Source organism: Hyperolius riggenbachi, chromosome 5, assembly GCF_040937935.1.
Source record: "Hyperolius riggenbachi isolate aHypRig1 chromosome 5, aHypRig1.pri, whole genome shotgun sequence".
In the NCBI taxonomy this organism is placed as follows: Eukaryota; Metazoa; Chordata; class Amphibia; order Anura; family Hyperoliidae; genus Hyperolius; species Hyperolius riggenbachi.
This window is the reverse complement of record NC_090650.1, coordinates 15,702,895-15,724,557: the sequence shown is the minus strand read 5'-3', so window position 1 is coordinate 15,724,557 and position 21,663 is coordinate 15,702,895. Positions and strand designations below refer to the sequence as shown.

Genomic DNA, 21,663 nt, shown 5'->3' with positions numbered 1-21,663 from the left:
ACCAACCCCCAATAACCCTTCACCCCTATACCCACCTCTCCTCACCCACTATAGACTGTATACCCCAACCCCCTATACACCCGGAACCCCCCCATACCCTCCTCACCCCCTATAGACTATACACCAACCTCCTATACTGCCTCCACTACCTTCATCATTCCCTGTGCACTGTATACCCCAACCCCTATACTGTCACCTATATCCACACCACCCCTATAGGCTTTATATCCCAACCTCCTATACTGTCACCTATATCCACACCACCCCTATAGGCTTTATATCCCAACCTCCTATACTGTCACCTATATCCACACCACCCCTATAGGCTTTATATCCCAACCTCCTATACTGTCACCTATATCCACACCACCCCTATAGGCTTTATATCCCAACCTCCTATACTGTCACCTATATCCACACCACCCCTATAGGCTTTATATCCCAACCTCCTATACTGTCACCTATATCCACACCACCCCTATAGGCTTTATATCCCAACCTCCTATACTGTCACCTATATCCACACCACCCCTATAGGCATTATATCCCAACCTCCTATACTGTCACCTATATCCACACCACCCCTATAGGCTTTATATCCCAACCCCTATACTGTCACCTATATCCACACCACCCCTATAGGCTTTATATCCCAACCCCTATACTGTCACCTATATCCACACCACCCCTATAGGCTGTATACCCCAACCCCTATACTGTCACCTATATCCACACCACCCCTATAGGCTTTATATCCCAACCTCCTATACTGTCACCTATATCCACACCACCCCTATAGGCTTTATATCCCAACCCCTATACTGTCACCTATATCCACACCACCCCTATAGGCTTTATATCCCAACCCCTATACTGTCAACTATATCCACCCCCCCCCCCTATACCCTCCTCACCCCTGTAGGCTGTATACTCCTTATACTGCCCCCTTATACCCTTATCACCCTTATAGGCTGTATACCCCAACACTCAATATCCCTAAACCCCTATACCTTCCTCATCCCTTATAGACTCTATACACCAACCCCCTATACACCCTGAACCCCCCATACCCTCCTCACGCTGGTAGGCTGTATACTCCTTATACTGCCCCCTATACCCTCCTCATCGCTATACCCTCCCCATGCCTATGGGCTTTATACTCCAACCCCTTATTCTGTCATCCATTTCCTCACCACCTCTATAGGCTGTATAGCCCAACTCCATATTCTGCCCCCTATACTCTCTACACCCCGTAGGCTGTATACCTCAACCCAATACTGCTCCCTATACCCTCCTCACCCCTTAAGTCTGTATACCCCTTATACTGCCCCTAATACCCTCACCACCCCTATAGGCTGTTAACCCCAACCCCATATACTGCCCCCTGTACCATCTCCATCCCTATGAACTGTTTACCCCAACCTCTCCCCTGGACTGTATGCCGCAACCACCCCCTCCACTCCAATGCTAACATTAATGTTTTACTTTGGCAATGCTATAACACCCGGGAGAGGAAGGGGTATAGTCAGGCAGAGAAGGGGCTAATACACATAAAAGAGGGGTATAGCTGTTCAGAGAAGGGGGTATTACATCCAGGAGAGGGGTATAGCTAGGCAGTGAAGGGGTTTTTACACCCAGGAGAGGGGTATAGCAAGGCAGAGAAGGGGGTTTTACACCCAGGAGAGGGGTATAGCTAGGCAGAGAAGGGGGTATTACATCCAGTAGAATGTTGTAGATGTACAGAAAATATTGGCACAGTACTGGTGTAAAAGTGGAGCAGTTGCCCAGAACAAGCCGTCATTAGAGCGGTGTGTGCTTTACTTTTGCATCTGTTTTCTTTGAACTGTTTTTGATAAGTAGTTTCCACTATGTTTATGGCTGTTTATGCTCGATGAGGATATGCTCGGGTCATGGAGAAGGTTCTCTGCCAGGCAAGAAAAGTGAGGAGGATGTTCTTCACAGTAGAATTCGGTGCCAGGGAAGGTGATATATGCTGAAGACTGAGATGTCGGTGGCACTGTGTCTGAGATGACAGGCGGAAGACCATCATGTGCCAAGGAGAGGGATTCAGAGAGCCCTGTGCCCGAGATACAGAGTTCAGCAATAAGTAACTAGGAAAGTTTGGATGATGTCAGGTGGTTCAGTGACTGTCAGAGAAGGGCATGAGCTATGGCCTGATGCAGGGCTGTGGAGTCGGATGATTTTTGTACCGACTGGACGGATGTCTTTGTATCGAAGAAAATGTTACATTGACCAAAGTGGAGATGATCTTTTGCCTAGTTGAGTATTTGGCTTGGGAGTACGGAGCAGTGCTTTTCAGCGCTGCTAGATTTGGGCGCAGCCGGCTCCTCCATAGACTACAATACAGTGGCGTAGCTAAGGAGCTGTGGGCCCCGTTGCAAGTTTTGCAATGGGAACCCCAAGCACTCTATACATAATCAATTATATGGTGCACCAAAACCTGCCAATGGCAACTACAGTGTCAGAGGTGCAAGACGGGGATGGGGAACAGCTTGTTAATGATTACCACTATTCAAAGTATTTATAAAGTGATTATTATGAGCATAGGACCAATAGAGAGCTAATTCTGCAGTTGAGGGAGGGCCCCTTGGGGCCCCTCTGGCTCAAGGGCCCCGATGCGGTCGCAACCTCTATTACTACGCCCCTGCTACAAGAGGAATCATTCCTATTGCAGCGCTCAGTGAGTAACGTCGGCTCCGTCAGAAGACGGAGCCGAAGTTGCTTAAAAACATAATAATTTCGGCCTCCAGCAATCGCTGGAAGCCGAATTATTTCATTCCCCCACTATCCATGGCGACCTGGAGGGGGAATAGTAATTAAATCGGCCCGGACTTGTGCAGAAGCAGGATCAGCCATATACCGCTGTATCCTGCGCCCAAGTCTACCGGCGCCGATTTCAAATGTACTGCTGTCCAGGGACGATGGCATAGTTCTGTGGAAGGGCCAATGCCTGAGACAAATGATACAACTGTGGCAGTAGAAGGGCCCCTTCTTGTGAGATCAGGATAATGCTTGGTTCACACTAGACATAAAAACAGACTGTTTTCCAGTATGGAGACAGATTATTTGTTATTGATGTGATCAGAGCGGACATGTCCATTTTCAATGTATCTGTTCTCTCCGGCGCTGGACCAGAATGCAAAATACCATCCTGCGCGACCTATTCAGACACTGTATCTGTGAGTACGTATTATAGCGGCGCAGCATGAGTTGGGTGGTGCTGCTTGTAGTAAAATATTGGTAATTTGGGTACTATGCAGTACCTGGCACCCATTTTCACTTGAGCCCCATACTGTAGATGCCTACCCCCATCACAACTGCAAAATCCCTAACCCTTACCCCCACGTAGGGTAGGAGCCTAACCACCCATGTAATCCCTAACCCTCAACCAGTAAGTTTCTAAAATCTCCCCTCCCCACAAACGTAATGTTTAAAGCGGAGCTGAACTCAGAACTTCCTTTTTGCTCTAAGAGATAAGCAACAGCATAACTTTTTTTTTTGTTTTTTTTTTTTTTTGTTTAATGTCTTTGTTACAGCTTATACAAATCCTCCAATACGTTTGCAGTGTGTCTTCTTCCTGCTTTCATGGAAGCAGACCTAGGGTTAACATACTGTTTACAAATTAGCTGCTCTGCCATGGCAGTCAGCTGACACAGCTGAGAGATCAAATTACACTTGTGATTAGTCACAGATGTGGGGGAATTAAATAGGCTAAACTCTCTAAATACACACAGGGTGCATTTGTTTGTTTTCCTTCTATCCTGTGCAAGAGTTCAGGTCCACTTTAATATTGTATTGTACTGTCTGGCTGCTGTTAGTTAGTGAACTTGATATTGTATTTTATTCCTGTTTATTGAATAAGCCCAGCTGGGGCTCGGGAAGTCTTGTGCTTTGCTGAAGGCTAGATTGTATCCAGGAGGTGTGAGTGTATGTTCTCCGCAGGTTTGCCAAGTCTTTTTGGAAAAGAGGATCCTATCAATTTCCTTTAAGCCCCATCTACACGATACAATTCTTTATATGATTCAATTACGATTCTATTTACGATCCGATTAAATCCAACATGTCCGATCGGGATTCGATTCAATTCGATTACCCATTGCAAAACAATGGCAAATCGAATTGAATCGAATCGAATCCCGATCGGACATGTTGGATTTAATCGGATTGTAAATAGAATCGTAATTGAATCGTATCGTGATTGAATCGTATCGTGTAGATGGGGCTTTAAACTTGACCGGTCTTCAGAGGGACATCCTCTACTCTGGCTGGAGGGGTTTTGAATCAGAGTGTGACTTTTTTGTTAGTGTGCTGGGTGTAGGTGAGGCCCGTGTGGGAATCGGGATATCGCTTGAAGCATGCTGGAATGTGAGAGTCCTTCCTGGAAAAACATAACATTGTAAACAAGAAGTAGTCATAAATCCAAATTAGCCATTCGTTAATAAAAGACCTTGACTAATGCTAAACTAAGCTTCTTTGTATTTGGTCTGCTGACTTATTTAGAGACTGTCTGCCTAAAATAGAGGAACAGTGGAAACAACACCTCAGAGGACACTTGCATAGCTTAAAAATACTTTTTTTTTCCACCTCTGTATCTCTCTATTTTTTTTTTTTTTCTTGTGGCTATGGGAGCGCGGTCAAGGAAGTGGCACACTGGGCCAGCAAATGTAGGGCTGTGGAGTTGGTAAAAAATCACCTGACTCCTCATTTTATGAAACCTCCGACTCCAGGTACCCAAAAATTGCTCTAACACAGTCCTGAGCGCATGCGCAGTAGTGTGCGACTTGGCCGACTTGCATGCACTAATGGGGCCATTTCAACAGGTCAATTCACCTGGGGTATCCCTTTAAAGCAGGGGTGTCAAACCCAAAGAGTGGGCCAAAATTGTACACTGGGTCCTAGTCGCGGGCCGACCTCAATGTCTACTGTCCACCTTCCTCCTTGTAATGGCCCCCCCTCCGACCCCTATGCAGTTCCCTGGTGCCTAGTGGCCCCCCACCCTCCCCTATTCAGTTCCCTGGTGTTTAGTGCTTCCCCCCTACCTCTCCCATATGGCTTCCCTGGTGTCCTAGGGTTTCTCTTCCAATATCGCTTCCCTGGTGGTGTAGAGTGGGCCAAACATAATGCAAAGTGGGGAAACCACTTGAGGGCCAAATTTAATGGCTCTGAGGGTCAGATTTGGCCTGCGGGCCGGAGTTTGACATGTATGCTTTAAAGATACCCTGTAACGGGCCCACATGGATAAAATATACCTACCTGGGGCTGGAGGAAGCTCCCTCCGGCCTGATCACTCCCACGCTGTCCTCTTCTGACTCACCGTTCTTCCGCAATTGGCCCTGCCAAAAATCAAATAAAGTGCCTCCGCTCTTGCGATCACGTTTTCCGCTAACGTTTTTTCATTTTTAGCGGTATCTGCTGTTATCAACTTCAATAGTCTGTGCGGCTATGCGTGTTTTCCCGTCCGTGACTAAACGCGTACAATCCCAGCAAGTGTGTTCCCTCCCTGACATACCAAGTCTCTCGTTCCCCTTTAACTGACTTCAACGTATATTTGCCATTTTGTTGTTCTACAAGTGGACTTGTTCTACAAAGCGTGCTGTTTCTTGTACATTGCCCTAACTGTTAGTCCTGGAAATTTCCACTAACTGGTAGCGAGAAGGAATCCAGCGACGAGTAACCAATCTTCGTCTTATGGTCACGTTGGGTGACTGCTGGAGTCTCAGGATTTAAACTTTAGTAGTTTAGCAGAAGGCGCAGCGGGGAGGAAGTTTCGTAGGGTTCATGGTGTCTGCTTCCATATTGTCGAAGGCCCAGGTACTCCAGATTAATCGCCCGTCTCTGCGGACCTGAAGATAATCCAGCATTGAATGCCCGTATCTTGTCTTGTGTCGGACGTGGTCTGTTTTGAGTTTGGACAGAAGCGCATTTTATATATGTGTCTGGTTTACACCTCGAACAATGGCTGTGTGTTTTGTGCCAAAGTTTTTGTGCATGCAGAATGCTGTCTTGCAGATTCGATAACTTCTGCCTTTATATTTACCGTCTCTTTTTGCCTTCCTAAAATACCCATTAAATTATAAAAAAAACAAAACAAAGAAGTTGAAGAGGAACTGTACTGAAAATAATGTAATGAATAAAACTGCCTTTTTTTTTTTTACAATACTCATTTAAAAATGATTGAGTCAGTGTTTGCCCATTGTAAAAGCTCTCCTCACCCTGGCTTAGCTTACATCTATAGTCCTGTCAGGTGATCTCTGCTGAATGTTTGCTTCTAAAAATTCCAGAGCCAGTGAAAATGCCTGTTTACCAGAATGTTCTGGGAGGAGAATTCCGCATAGCTAAATAGCCTAGGCTAAACGTCACTGGAAGGGCGGGGCTACATACCAATATACAGGAAGTGTTTTCTGATTCTTAAAGGGAACCAGAGACGAAGCACCCTTGTGTATTTTACCATATATATCAGTAAGAACATTAGAGAAAACACTTACCATGCTCTCTGTTTCATCCTCACTGCTAAAAGTGTCTGTTATCAGCTGTGATAAGAATCCCGGACTGAGCATTCAGTCTGGCTTTGCAGGGAATAATTATAGCTGAGTCATTATAGCAGAGCCAGCAGGGGGCAGGCTTGGGCTTGAAAAGACACCAGAGAAGACAGACTCAGCTATAATCTTTCAGTAGCAAAGCTAGACTGAGTGCTCAGTCGGGGATTCTTATCAGAGGTGATAACAGTCAGATTAAACAGAGAACAATGAAACAAAGAGCAGATTAGGTGTTTACTGTCATGTTCCCACTGATGTATAAGGTAAAATACAAGAGGGTGCTTCATCTCTGGTTCTCTTTAAACCAGGAAAATTACCTTTAAAAAGGGTATCCAGGATAGATTACGACGTTCTACTGTGTGTCACTGCAGGGCCTCTTTTAAAGGACACCCGAGATGAAAATAAACGAATGAAATAAACAATCGTATCTATCCTCCTCCTTCTCCTAAAAATGACTTCTTAAGATATTCCACAATTTTACTTTATATTTAAAGCTACTTTTCAAGTTTTTATTCAATGACACATTCATTGAAGTATGCCAGAGCTAAGATCTATGAAGCTATTAACCTATTTTTATCTTTCCTGCTCTCAGAAGCCATTTTCTGCGTGGAAAGGGTTTTATAGTTGTAATTTTTTATCAGTGAGGGTCACTCTGTAGTCTGACCCAGTCCTGACCCAGGCCTGGTGCACACCAAAAACTGCTAGCAGATCCGCAATATGCTAGTGGTTTTTGAAAGGAATACTGTAGGGGGTCGGGGGAAAATGAGTTGAACTTACCCAGGGCTTCTAATGGTCCCCCGCAGACATCCTGTGCCCACGCAGCCACTCACCGATGCTCCGGCCCCGCCTCCTGTTCACTTCTGGAATTTCAGACTTTAAAGTCAGAAAACCACTGCACCTGCACAGCTGCATCCTCGCTCCCGCTAATGTCACCAGGAGAGTATTGCACAGGCCCAGTATGGTCTTTGGTCTGCGAGGTATGCTCCTGGTGCCATCAGCGGGAGCGAGGACACGGCAATGCAGGCGCAGTGGTTTTCTGACTTTAAAGTCAGAAATTCCAGAAGTGAACTGGAGGCGGGGCCGGAGCATCGGTGAGTGGCTGCGCGGGCACAGGATGTCTGTGGGGGGCCATTAGAAGCCCCGGGTAACTTCAACTCATTTTCCCCCGACCCCCTACAGTATCTTTTTTTCTTATTATTATGAAGCGTTTTGTGTAGTGTTTTTTTTGTGTAGCAGATTACATATATTGTTACAGTAAAGCTGTTACTGAACAGCTTCTGTAACAAAAACCGCCTGGAAAACCACTCTGATCGGGCGTTTTATCAAGCGTTTTTTCCTATACTTAACATTGGAGGCAGAAACGCCTCCAAAATCCAAAAATGACTAACCCCGGGAGTATGAGTTTCTGCAAAACGCCTACCGCTCTGTTGTGCACCAGCCCATTGAAATACATTACCCAAGCGTTTCTATGTCCGCAAAGCGGTTCTAAAAAAGCGACCAAAACCGCTCGGTGTGCACTGGGCCTCAGACCGGAACAGCCACTTACATACCTGATGTTTAACTCAAAGAAAGGGGGAAAAAAGGAACACAGCATAGTTATTAGTGTGCTAGGCTCTGTATATACACATGTCTATCTCACCATGTCACATGTCACCTCGGGTATCCGTTAATTACTGACATAAGAATTCAGGTCTAGATTGAGTCATTGAGGAAACCTTGATGAAAGTAATATTTAGAACTTTATTAGCTTATAAAGACATCTAACAGCATTCCATAGTTCTCTCTGTGGCCTTTGATAACAGGGCTATGGAGTCGGTACAAAAACTCCAACTCTGACTCTTCAGTCCATGAAACCACCGACTCAGACTCCAGGTACCCAAAATTGCTCCGACTCTGACTCCACAGCCCTGTTTGATAATCTGGTAGTTCTGAGTCCAGGTTCAGTGCAACCAGCTGTGGTTGAATAATCAGTATGGGCTGCATTAGACCACTTTCCCACAGGTAGTTTGGGATGATGTGGCCACCACCTGACAGCTGCTTCTGTGGATCTGGTGGTTGCTTATAGGTGTCTGCCAGCGTTCAGGCAGTGGGTGGCACCTGTCCCCGTTCATGTACATCTAAACACCTGGCAGATGGCCGCTAGTTGTGTGAGTGTGGCAGATACCAGCTGTATAGTATCTGCACCACGTGGTGAATTGCTGACGCAGGTGCCACACAGTAACCACACAGTAACCGCATGGCACATGTTGCCCAGCAGATTGGCGGGTTAACTTTGCGACAAGTGTGTAGATCAGCTGTCTGTGGGGCCGAGGCCGTACGACCCAGCTAAAGTATAAATGCTGACAATCGGGTACAATTCCGTATGTTCTTGCAGTGTGGGAGGAAACCTGTGCAAACACTGGGGGAACAGATGGAAAGCGCATGCGCAGTCCTACCTGAGCCTTGTGTATGCTGGACTCAGATACCGACATACACAAGACAAGGCTTTCTGGTTATTAGGACAATAGGCCCTGATTATATCTGGAAATGGTCTAGAAAACGGACTACAGTGTTTATTAATTAAGATGACCAAATGGTTAATGAGATGCTAGTATTTCCGTCTTGTATGCAGAGTTCCTGCAAATTGTATGCACTTTGGTATTGGACCAATCGCATGCACTTCCTGCTTATCTGCACTGGCCTAACTACAAGTCAAGCTGCATATCATTTGCATTGCGTTTACATGCAAGCCAGAAATAGACTTATTTTCCGCTACGTTGTATTTTGGGATCCGATTCCGATCGCTAGCAGGTCAGAAAACGTTAGGTGCAGTTATGGCAATGGCAGCGACTCTTTTCATTGCACGATTTTCTCCCGAGCGCAATTGTCACCCTGGTACCATTGAGCTGCTATACTTTGCATTGTAGCTCAATAGCAGTAGTTGAAATCGGGAAGAAATGCGATCGCATCACAGCGCAACTGCAATCGCATTTCCTAGTGGAAAAGAGCCATTTTTTAGATTTTCTAGTTGGTAGGTGGATAAACCCGGCATGTAACCGCTCTCACCACTACCTTCACACAGGGAAGCCATCCCCCCCCCCCCCCCCACCCCCCCAAGGCTTAGAAAGACGTGGGGAGACCGGCAGCCACGTCCGTGATGCTGTTGCATTTTTTTTTTATGGCTGCTCTCCATCCGCTTTGAGACCCCTTTTAGGCCTCTTGCACACTGCATGCGATTCAGTTTCAGATTCTGCTTTTTAATCAGTTTTTACATCCGATTCAGATTCAGATTTGCAGTTTGCTCCCTGCACACTGCAAATCGGAATCTGAATCGGATGTAAAAACAGATTAAAAATCTGAATCCCGTGCAGTGTGCAAGAAGCCTTACACTACACACGGTCCGTCATGGCACCGCAAGAGTCGCGTTTGATTTGGTTGCATTTTGGATATAACGAGCAGTGCGACTTCTCCATACTCACCTGAAGACCCTGGAAGATGGATTGGGGAACCTCACAGCGACGCCTCTCAACAAATGAGCGTTCCATCTTCCTACCCGTGGGAGCACGCAAAGACACACACTGAGGAGCGAATGGCAGGTCAGATGATCGCGGGAATCGTCGGATCTTAAAGGGGAACTGAAGAGAGAGGTATATGGAGGCTGTCATGTTTATTTCCTTTTAATCAATACCAGTTGCCTGGCAACCCTGCTGGTCTATATCTCTGCAGTAGTATCTGATTAAAACCAGAAACAAGCATGCAGCTAGTCTTGTCAGATCAGACTTATAGGTCTGAACCACTGAAACACCTGATCTGCTGCATGCTTGTTCAGGGGCTATGGCTAATAGTATTAGAGGCAGAGGATCAGCAGGGCTGCCAGGCAACTGGTATTGTCTAAAAGGAAATAAACATGATAGCCTCCATATACCTCTCTCTTCAGTTCCCCTTTAAAGATCCGATCCACCGTGACGGTTGTAATCGCCGTGTGTTGCAAAATGTTTTGGGTTAATCGCGCCCATGTACTTATGCCGCAAGACCGCGGAAATGATCACTCTTCGCAAAAAAAATCGCCTGTTGTGGGAAAAATTGTGTAAAGTTGCAACATGGGTACGAGCCATTAAAAATCGCGCCAAGTGTAAAAGGAGCCTAGAGTTTGTTCGCAGTGCTGTCTCTGCTTACCCACCTTGCATTTTTTCTGACTATTTTCCTGACTGGCGTTATTTGTTGTTTTTCTTGCGCAGTGAGCGGTTGTTTCCGCAATCTTACGACGTGGAAACAGGTGTACGATCACGCAAACGTCATTTAGCGTCACGTAGCTATAACTACTGTCATGGCGGAACGGATCTTTTAGATCCCTGATGACTCCCTTTGCAAAGTCTCGTTCTCACTTGTCGTGTGCCGTTGTGCATGCTTACCGGCCGGAAGACGGATCGTGGAGCACTGGATGTCAGGAAGGCGTCGCTGGATCCATCTCCCTGCATCGCGAGGTGAGTATGTAGCTGTATTGTCTCTCCTGCTGGATGTTCTAGCCTGGCACTCTGGTACATGGGCATGGTATGTTGGCAGGTCTGTCTCTGGTATTGTCTCTCCTGCTGGATGTTCTAGCCTGGCACTCTGTGGTACATGGGCATGGTATGTTGGCAGGGCTGTCTCTGGTATTGTCTCTCCTGCTGGATGTTCTAGCCTGGCACTCTGGTACATGGGCATGGTATGTTGGCAGGGCTGTCTCTGGTATTGTCTCTCCTGCTGGATGCTCTAGCCTGGCACTCTGTGGTACATGGGCATGGTATGTTGGCAGGGCTGTCTCTGGTGTTGTCTCTCCTGCTGGATGCTCTAGCCTGGCACTCTGTGATACATGGGCATGGTATGTTGGCAGGGCTGTCTCTGGTATTGTCTCTCCTGCTGGATGTTCTAGCCTGGCACTCTGGTACATGGGCATGGTATGTTGGCAGGGCTGTCTCTGGTATTGTCTCTCCTGCTGGATGTTCTAGCCTGGCACTCTGGTACATGGGCATGGTATGTTGGCCGCGCTGTCTCTGGTATTGTCTCTCCTGCTGGATGCTCTAGCCTGGCGCTCTGTGGTACATGGGCCTGGTATGTTGGCAGGGCTGTCTCTGGTATTGTCTCTCCTGCTGGATGTTCTAGCCTGGCACTCTGGTACATGGGCATGGTATGTTGGCAGGGCTGTCTCTGGTATTGTCTCTCCTGCTGGATGTTCTAGCCTGGCACTCTGGTACATGGGCATGGTATGTTGGCCGCGCTGTCTCTGGTATTGTCTCTCCTGCTGGATGCTCTAGCCTGGCGCTCTGTGGTACATGGGCCTGGTATGTTGGCAGGGCTGTCTCTGGTATTGTCTCTCCTGCTGGATGTTCTAGCCTGGCACTCTGTGGTACATGGGCATGGTATGTTGGCAGGGCTGTCTCTGGTATTGTCTCTCCTGCTGGATGTTCTAGCCTGGCACTCTGTGGTACATGGGCATGGTATGTTGGCAGGGCTGTCTCTGGTAGTCTCTCCTGCTGGATGCTCTAGCCTGGCACTCTGTGGTACGTGGGCATGGTATGTTGGCAGGGCTGTCTCTGGTATTGTCTCTCCTGCTGGATGTTCTAGCCTGGCACTCTGTGGTACATGGGCATGGTATGTTGGCAGGGCTGTCTCTGGTAGTCTCTCCTGCTGGATGCTCTAGCCTGGCACTCTGTGGTACATGGGCATGGTATGTTGGCAGGGCTGTCTCTGGTATTGTCTCTCCTGCTGGATGCTCTAGCCTGGCACTCTGTGATACATGGGCATGGTATTTTGGCAGGGCTGTCTCTGGTATTGTCTCTCCTGCTGGATGCTCTAGCCTGGCGCTCTGTGGTACATGGGCCTGGTATGTTGGCAGGGCTGTCTCTGGTATTGTCTCTCCTGCTGGATGTTCTAGCCTGGCACTCTGTGGTACATGGGCATGGTATGTTGGCAGGGCTGTCTCTGGTATTGTCTCTCCTGCTGGATGCTCTAGCCTGGCACTCTGGTACATGGGCATGGTATGTTGGGAGGGCTGTCTCTGGTATTGTCTCTCCTGCTGGATGTTCTAGCCTGGCATTCTGTGGTACATGGGCATGGTATGTTGGCAGGGCTGTCTCTGGTATTGTCTCTCCTGCTGGATGCTCTAGCCTGGCGCTCTGTGGTACGTGGGCATGGTATGTTGGCAGGGCTGTCTCTGGTATTGTCTCTCCTGCTGGATGTTCTAGCCTGGCACTCTGTGGTACATGGGCATGGTATGTTGGCAGGGCTGTCTCTGGTATTGTCTCTCCTGCTGGATGCTCTAGCCTGGCACTCTGTGGTACATGGGCATGGTATGTTGGCAGGGCTGTCTCTGGTATTGTCTCTCCTGCTGGATGCTCTAGCCTGGCACTCTGGTACATGGGCATGGTATGTTGGGAGGGCTGTCTCTGGTATTGTCTCTCCTGCTGGATGTTCTACCCTGGCACTCTGTGGTACATGGGCATGGTATGTTGGCAGGGCTGTCTCTGGTATTGTCTCTCCTGCTGGATGCTCTAGCCTGGCACTCTGTGGTACATGGGCATGGTATGTTGGCAGGGCTGTCTCTGGTATTGTCTTTCCTGCTGGATGCTCTAGCCTGGCACTCTGGTACATGGGCATGGTATGTTGGCAGGGCTGTCTCTGGTATTGTCTCTCCTGCTGGATGCTCTAGCCTGGCGCTCTGTGGTATGTGGGCATGGTATGTTGGCAGTGCTGTCTCTGGTATTGTCTCTCCTGCTGGATGTTCTAGCCTGGCACTCTGGTACATGGGCATGGTATGTTGGCAGAGCTGTCTCTGGTATTGTCTCTCCTGCTGGATGCTCTAGCCTGGCACTCTGTGATACATGGGCATGGTATGTTGGCAGGTCTGTCTCTGGTATTGTCTCTCCTGCTGGATGCTCTAGCCTGGCACTCTGGTACATGGGCATGGTATGTTGGCAGGGCTGTCTCTGGTATTGTCTCTCCTGCTGGATGCTCTAGCCTGGCGCTCTGTGGTACATGGGCCTGGTATGTTGGCAGGGCTGTCTCTGGTATTGTCTCTCCTGCTGGATGTTCTAGCCTGGCACTCTGTGGTACATGGGCATGGTATGTTGGCAGGGCTGTCTCTGGTATTGTCTCTCCTGCTGGATGCTCTAGCCTGGCACTCTGTGGTACATGGGCATGGTATGTTGGCAGGGCTGTCTCTGGTATTGTCTCTCCTGCTGGATGCTCTAGCCTGGCACTCTGGTACATGGGCATGGTATGTTGGGAGGGCTGTCTCTGGTATTGTCTCTCCTGCTGGATGTTCTAGCCTGGCACTCTGTGGTACATGGGCATGGTATGTTGGCAGGGCTGTCTCTGGTATTGTCTCTCCTGCTGGATGCTCTAGCCTGGCGCTCTGTTGTACGTGGGCATGGTATGTTGGCAGGGCTGTCTCTGGTATTGTCTCTCCTGCTGGATGTTCTAGCCTGGCACTCTGTGGTACATGGGCATGGTATGTTGGCAGGGCTGTCTCTGGTATTGTCTCTCCTGCTGGATGCTCTAGCCTGGCACTCTGTGGTACATGGGCATGGTATGTTGGCAGGGCTGTCTCTGGTATTGTCTCTCCTGCTGGATGCTCTAGCCTGGCACTCTGGTACATGGGCATGGTATGTTGGGAGGGCTGTCTCTGGTATTGTCTCTCCTGCTGGATGTTCTAGCCTGGCACTCTGTGGTACATGGGCATGGTATGTTGGCAGGGCTGTCTCTGGTATTGTCTCTCCTGCTGGATGCTCTAGCCTGTCGCTCTGTGGTACGTGGGCATGGTATGTTGGCAGGGCTGTCTCTGGTATTGTCTCTCCTGCTGGATGTTCTAGCCTGGCACTCTGTGGTACATGGGCATGGTATGTTGGCAGGGCTGTCTCTGGTAGTCTCTCCTGCTGGATGTTCTAGCCTGGCACTCTGTGGTACATGGGCATGGTATGTTGGCAGGGCTGTCTCTGGTATTGTCTCTCTCCTGCTGGATGCTCTAGCCTGGCGCTCTGTGGTACGTGGGCATGGTATGTTGGCAGGGCTGTCTCTGGTATTGTCTCTCCTGCTGGATGCTCTAGCCTGGCACTCTGTGGTACATGGGCATGGTATGTTGGCAGGGCTGTCTCTGGTAGTCTCTCCTGCTGGATGTTCTAGCCTGGCACTCTGTGGTACATGGGCATGGTATGTTGGCAGGGCTGTCTCTGGTATTGTCTCTCCTGCTGGATGCTCTAGCCTGGCACTCTGTGGTACGTGGGCATGGTATGTTGGCAGGGCTGTCTCTGGTAGTCTCTCCTGCTGGATGTTCTAGCCTGGCACTCTGTGGTACATGGGCATGGAATGTTGGCAGGGCTGTCTCTGGTATTGTCTCTCCTGCTGGATGCTCTAGCCTGGCGCTCTGTGGTACGTGGGCATGGTATGTTGGCAGGGCTGTCTCTGGTATTGTCTCTCCTGCTGGATGCTCTAGCCTGGCACTCTGTGGTACATGGGCATGGTATGTTGGCAGGGCTGTCTCTGGTATTGTCTCTCCTGCTGGATGCTCTAGCCTGGCACTCTGTGGTACATGGGCATGGTATGTTGGCAGGGCTGTCTCTGGTATTGTCTCTCCTGCTGGATGCTCTAGCCTGGCACTCTGTGGTACATGGGCATGGTATGTTGGCAGGGCTGTCTCTGGTATTGTCTCTCCTGCTGGATGTTCTAGCCTGGCACTCTGTGGTACATGGGCATGGTATGTTGGCAGGGCTGTCTCTGGTATTGTCTCTCCTGCTGGATGTTCTAGCCTGTGACTCTGTGGTACATGGGCATGGTATGTTGGCAGGGCTGTCTCTGGTATTGTCTCTCCTGCTGGATGCTCTAGCCTGGCACTCTGTGGTACATGGGCATGGTATGTTGGCAGGGCTGTCTCTGGTATTGTCTCTCCTGCTGGATGTTCTAGCCTGGCACTCTGTGGTACATGGGCATGGTATGTTGGCAGGGCTGTCTCTGGTATTGTCTCTCCTGCTGGATGTTCTAGCCTGTGACTCTGTGGTACATGGGCATGGTATGTTGGCAGGGCTGTCTCTGGTATTGTCTCTCCTGCTGGATGCTCTAGCCTGGCACTCTGTGGTACATGGGCATGGTATGTTGGCAGGGCTGTCTCTGGTATTGTCTCTCCTGCTGGATGCTCTAGCCTGGCACTCTGTGGTACATGGGCATGGTATGTTGGTAGGGCTGTCTCTGGTGTTGTCTCTCCTGCTGGATGCTGTAGCCTGGCACTCTGTGGTACATGGGCATGGTATGTTGGCAGGGCTGTCTCTGGTATTGTCTCTCCTGCTGGATGCTCTAGCCTGGCACTCTGTGGTACATGGGCATGGTATGTTGGCAGGGCTGTCTCTGGTATTGTCTCTCCTGCTGGATGCTCTAGCCTGGCACTCTGTGGTACGTGGGCATGGTATGTTGGCAGGGCTGTCTCTGGTATTGTCTCTCCTGCTGGATGCTCTAGCCTGGCACTCTGTGGTACATGGGCATGGTATGTTGGCAGGGCTGTCTCTGGTAGTCTCTCCTGCTGGATGTTCTAGCCTGGCACTCTGTGGTACATGGGCATGGTATGTTGGCAGGGCTGTCTCTGGTATTGTCTCTCCTGCTGGATGCTCTAGCCTGGCACTCTGTGGTACGTGGGCATGGTATGTTGGCAGGGCTGTCTCTGGTAGTCTCTCCTGCTGGATGTTCTAGCCTGGCACTCTGTGGTACATGGGCATGGAATGTTGGCAGGGCTGTCTCTGGTATTGTCTCTCCTGCTGGATGCTCTAGCCTGGCGCTCTGTGGTACGTGGGCATGGTATGTTGGCAGGGCTGTCTCTGGTATTGTCTCTCCTGCTGGATGCTCTAGCCTGGCACTCTGTGGTACATGGGCATGGTATGTTGGCAGGGCTGTCTCTGGTATTGTCTCTCCTGCTGGATGCTCTAGCCTGGCACTCTGTGGTACATGGGCATGGTATGTTGGCAGGGCTGTCTCTGGTATTGTCTCTCCTGCTGGATGCTCTAGCCTGGCACTCTGTGGTACATGGGCATGGTATGTTGGCAGGGCTGTCTCTGGTATTGTCTCTCCTGCTGGATGTTCTAGCCTTGCACTCTGGTACATGGGCATGGTATGTTGGCAGGTCTGTCTCTGGTATTGTCTCTCCTGCTGGATGCTCTAGCCTGGCACTCTGTGGTACATGGGCATGGTATGTTGGCAGGGCTGTCTCTGGTATTGTCTCTCCTGCTGGATGTTCTAGCCTGTGACTCTGTGGTACATGGGCATGGTATGTTGGCAGGGCTGTCTCTGGTATTGTCTCTCCTGCTGGATGCTCTAGCCTGGCACTCTGTGGTACATGGGCATGGTATGTTGGCAGGGCTGTCTCTGGTATTGTCTCTCCTGCTGGATGTTCTAGCCTGGCACTCTGTGGTACATGGGCATGGTATGTTGGCAGGGCTGTCTCTGGTATTGTCTCTCCTGCTGGATGTTCTAGCCTGTGACTCTGTGGTACATGGGCATGGTATGTTGGCAGGGCTGTCTCTGGTATTGTCTCTCCTGCTGGATGCTCTAGCCTGGCACTCTGTGGTACATGGGCATGGTATGTTGGCAGGGCTGTCTCTGGTATTGTCTCTCCTGCTGGATGCTCTAGCCTGGCACTCTGTGGTACATGGGCATGGTATGTTGGCAGGGCTGTCTCTGGTGTTGTCTCTCCTGCTGGATGCTGTAGCCTGGCACTCTGTGGTACATGGGCATGGTATGTTGGCAGGGCTGTCTCTGGTATTGTCTCTCCTGCTGGATGCTCTAGCCTGGCACTCTGTGGTACATGGGCATGGTATGTTGGCAGGGCTGTCTCTGGTATTGTCTCTCCTGCTGGATGCTCTAGCCTGGCACTCTGTGGTACATGGGCATGGTATGTTGGCAGGGCTCTCTCTGGTATTCTCTCCTGCTGGATGCTCTAGCCTGGCACTCTGGTACATGGGCATGGTATGTTGGCAGGGCTGTCTCTGGTGTTGTCTCTCCTGCTGGATGTTCGGGGCCTTGCCATGCATTGTTACAGCCTTTTGTTGAGCCCAGAGCTGTTGATTGTTCATAAAGCTCCTTCCTTTACCTCAGGTGGTGGTTATAGGAGCGTAATTGTGGTGATCCGTCATCATAACTGTCTGGCCTTTCATCTCAGTAGCCTGGAAACTGGGCCTTGCGGCAGCTGCTCACACCCTGGCCAAGGCTAATAACTGCCATGATTGGAGGTAACTGCTCCTCCATAATGGGGGCTCCAGCAATAGTTACTTATTTAGGGAGGCTGGATAAAGAGCGGAGGTATGATGTGTCCAGCTCGGCAACGCCGCTTTCATCGTGCAAGGAACTATCCCCTCCTCCGCAACTATAGATGGTAATTCAGCATACAAGTTACAGCCATATCTGTGAAGAAAATCCACCACACCAATCGACCAATCCTTTTTTAAAGGACTCTTGAAGTGAGAGTTATATGGAGGCTGCCATATTTATTTTCTTTTAAAGAGACTCCGTAACAAAAATTGCATCCTGTTTTTTTTCATCCTACAAGTTCCAAAAGCTATTCTAATGTGTTCTGGCTTACTGCAGCACGTTCTACTATCACCATCTCTGTAATAAATCAACTTATCTCTCTCTTGTCAGACTTGTCAGCCTGTGTCTGGAAGGCTGCCAAGTTTTTCAGTGTTGTGGTTCTGTGATGCATCTCCCCCCTCCAGGCCCCTCTCTGCACATTGCCTGTGTATTATTTAGATAAGGGCAGCTTCTCTCTTCTCTCTCATCTTTTACAAGCTGGATAAATCCTCCTCTGAGCTGGCTGGGCTTTCACATACTGAGGAATTACATGCAGGCACAGCTGTCTGCACTCTGCAGGAAGAAACAGCCTGACACTTCAGTGGAAGATAGCTGCAGGGGGAAAGAAACACACAAATGATCTCTTGAGATTCAAAAGGAAGGCTGTATACAGCCTGATTGTGTATGGATGTATTTTCTATGTGTGGACATACTGTACATCAATCTACTTCCTGTTTTGGTGGCCATTTTGTTTGTTTATAAACAAACTCTTTAAAACTGTTTTTAACCACTTTTAATGCGGCGAGGAGCGGCGAAATTGTGACAGAGGGTAATAGGAGATGTCCCCTAACACACTGGTATGTTTACTTTTGTGCAATTTTAACAATACAGATTCTCTTTAAGCACAATACAAGTTGCTTGGCTGTCCTGCTGATCGTCTGCCTCTAATGCTACGTACACACTTGCGATAACGATCGTTTCCAAGGAACGATAGTTACCAGATGAACGATATTGGAAAGATTGGTATGCAACAATGGGATGCAGCGATCATCATACACATTTTAACGATCGTTCTCGCAGAAAAGAACGATCAGAGGGAAGTGTTGCGTACATGTTTATTTATATATATATATATATATATATATATATATATATATATATATATATATATATATATATATATATATATATATATATATATATATATATATATATATATATATATATATATATATATATATATATATATATATATATATATATATATATATATATATATGTATATATATGTATGTATGTGTATATATATATATATATATATTAAAAAAAAAACAAAAAAAAAAAACACTAACATGGGGTTACAACTGATAAAAATATATGATAGTTAACTTGAGAACAAAGTTTATTTGAAATTTGTAATGTAACAATCTTTACGGATCGCGCTACACAGGAAGTACGGAAGCTGGGCAGAATCCAACGCAGGCGCATTGGCCCTTGTAACGATCGTTCTCGGCAGATAACTATACACACTATAGTTTTGTAACGATTGTCGCTCGATATGATCCGTCCTGTTGGATTTTCTCATTGTGCCGATATCGTTCGTTCGTCGTACTTCATAATCATTTGGTAAAGTTCTTTCCCCGATTGTCGGCAGAACGATCGTTAAGCTGCTGTTTCAAACTACCATAGTCGCCAGTGTGTACGTAGCATAATACTTTCAGCCATAAACCCTGAACAAGCATGCAGCAGATCAGGTGTTTCTGACATTATCTGATGTGACAAGATTAGCTGCATGCTTGTTTCTGGTGTGATTCAGACACTACTGCAGTCAAATAGGCCAGCAGGGCTACCAGGCAACTGGTATTGTATAAAAAGGAAATCAAAATGGCAGCCTCCATATCCCTCTCCCTTCAGTAGTCCTTTAATGATTTGGGATGCCGAATCTGTAGCAGACGTCGGGCAGCCACGGTATACACACAGGATTCACTCGCGATTCTCAGCCAAGGTGATCTTTGTAGTTCACCATGGCCAAGTTCAAACCAGCGTATATATAGGCAGCTTTAAATTCCTGGTGTATGCCAGATGTGATCTTATTGGAGGTAGGCAACAATTGCCAGATCTATTTCAACCAGGGCTGTCGAGTTGGAGTTGAAGTCAGTATTTTCGTAAACTGAGGAGTCGGGGTTTTTTTTTTTTTTTTTTTTTTTTTTTTTTTTTTTACCAAATTCACAGCCCTGGGAAGTATTTTACTAAGTAGTCGGAGTTGGAGCTGTCTTGGGTACTTTGAGTCAGAATCAGTAGTTTCATTCAGCGCCCATTCGTACTAGAAATCTCTAAAAGTAAACGCTGAGCGATTTATTTGTTTTTCCCTTCCTCCTGGAGTTTTCCAGCATTCTTTTCAGCGATTAGTGTTTAGCGATTTTTCTAGTTCAATAAGTTTTCTAAGGGCTCGTTTCCACTATCGCGAATCTGCATGCGTCCAACGCATGCGGATTCGCACATGTAATGCAAGTGGATGGGCCTGTTTCCACTGTAGCGTTATTGAGGTGCGTTTTTTTTTCAGCGGTGAAAAAACGCACAAAAGAGCCGCAGAATTCGCCTGCGAGTGGAATGCATGCGAATCGCCGCTAATGTATTTAATAGGGAATTCGCATGCTGTTTTGGTATGCGAATTTTCATGCGAATTCGCATGAAATCAATGGAAAAAGCACACCGGCATTGCCATGGTTAAATTCACATACATCGTCATCCATGCGAATTTTCATGCGAATTTTGCCGCAGCGATTTCGCAACGCAATAGTGGAAACGAGCCCTAAGTCTTCCATAAACAGGAAATGACATCTGCACAGGGAAAAAAAGGTGTTTGATGGGTAAAATCGCTGGAAGAACTCAGTTGATTGTGAACACGGCCATCGTTTCCAGAGGGATTTACCAGTTCTCCTATACCTAACATTGAAATGCGAATCGCTCAGAAAATGCAGGCAACACATTTGCATTTCAGCAAACTGCAATTCGCTTAGATGAGAACACTTCCATATGCTTTTCATTGTACAATCGTTTTTCAAAACGCTAGCGATTTCCAACGATGCTGAAATTGTTTGTAAAGCGCACAAGTGTGAATGTGCCCAAACTGACGAGTTGGAGTCGGATGATTTTTGTACCGACTCAACTCTTATCCTTTTTAGCTTCTTTTGGTTTATCTTAGTGTACTTCCCTAGAGTTTGGAATAGCTCTGCTTTCGCTGTTGTCAGTGGTGGCAATCTGCAAGACACTGATAATGCAGTTCACCTGACAGCAGCCTAGCGCCCTCTAGAGGCTGGAGGTAAGGGAACAAACTTCGCACTTGTAAGGCATCTATACCCAGCTTTAGTTGCAGAACAGAGGAGCAGGAACTTTGGTATAATAATCCGTCTGGGATAAACAGCTCTTTATTTTTATCTCTGGATTATGCCATGCCTGGCTTCTCTCATTCTAGTGGAGTCTGCACACTAATTGGCCGAGGCTGGGCAGGTCCCCAGCTTGTTGTTGTCAGTCTGAACATTCAGGACCGGAGATTAATTTCGGACTTGTTTTATGTCGTCGTAGGAATGCAGAAAATGATGGCCTGTGAATATTCTGATTATGGTCCTCAGATAACTCGTCTGTCAGGTCTCCTTGGGGACATGCCACACGAGTGACGTGACGAGGGGACAGAGCTTGCACATAGGCTGCTTGTAGCTAGTTACAGCTAGCTAAAATATTTTATATTTATAATGCACCAACCTATTTCTCTGACCTACAAGAAAAGGACAGTGGTTATCGCTCTTGCCTTGCAGTGCTGGGT

At 47.9% G+C, this 21,663-nt stretch overlaps 1 protein-coding gene across 2 annotated transcripts in view; it reads left to right on the top strand.

Moving 5' to 3' along the window:
* CTDSPL (CTD small phosphatase like) overlaps nt 1-21,663 on the top strand; it is a 121,123-nt gene that overhangs the window by 612 nt on the left and 98,848 nt on the right. The window lies entirely within an intron of this gene.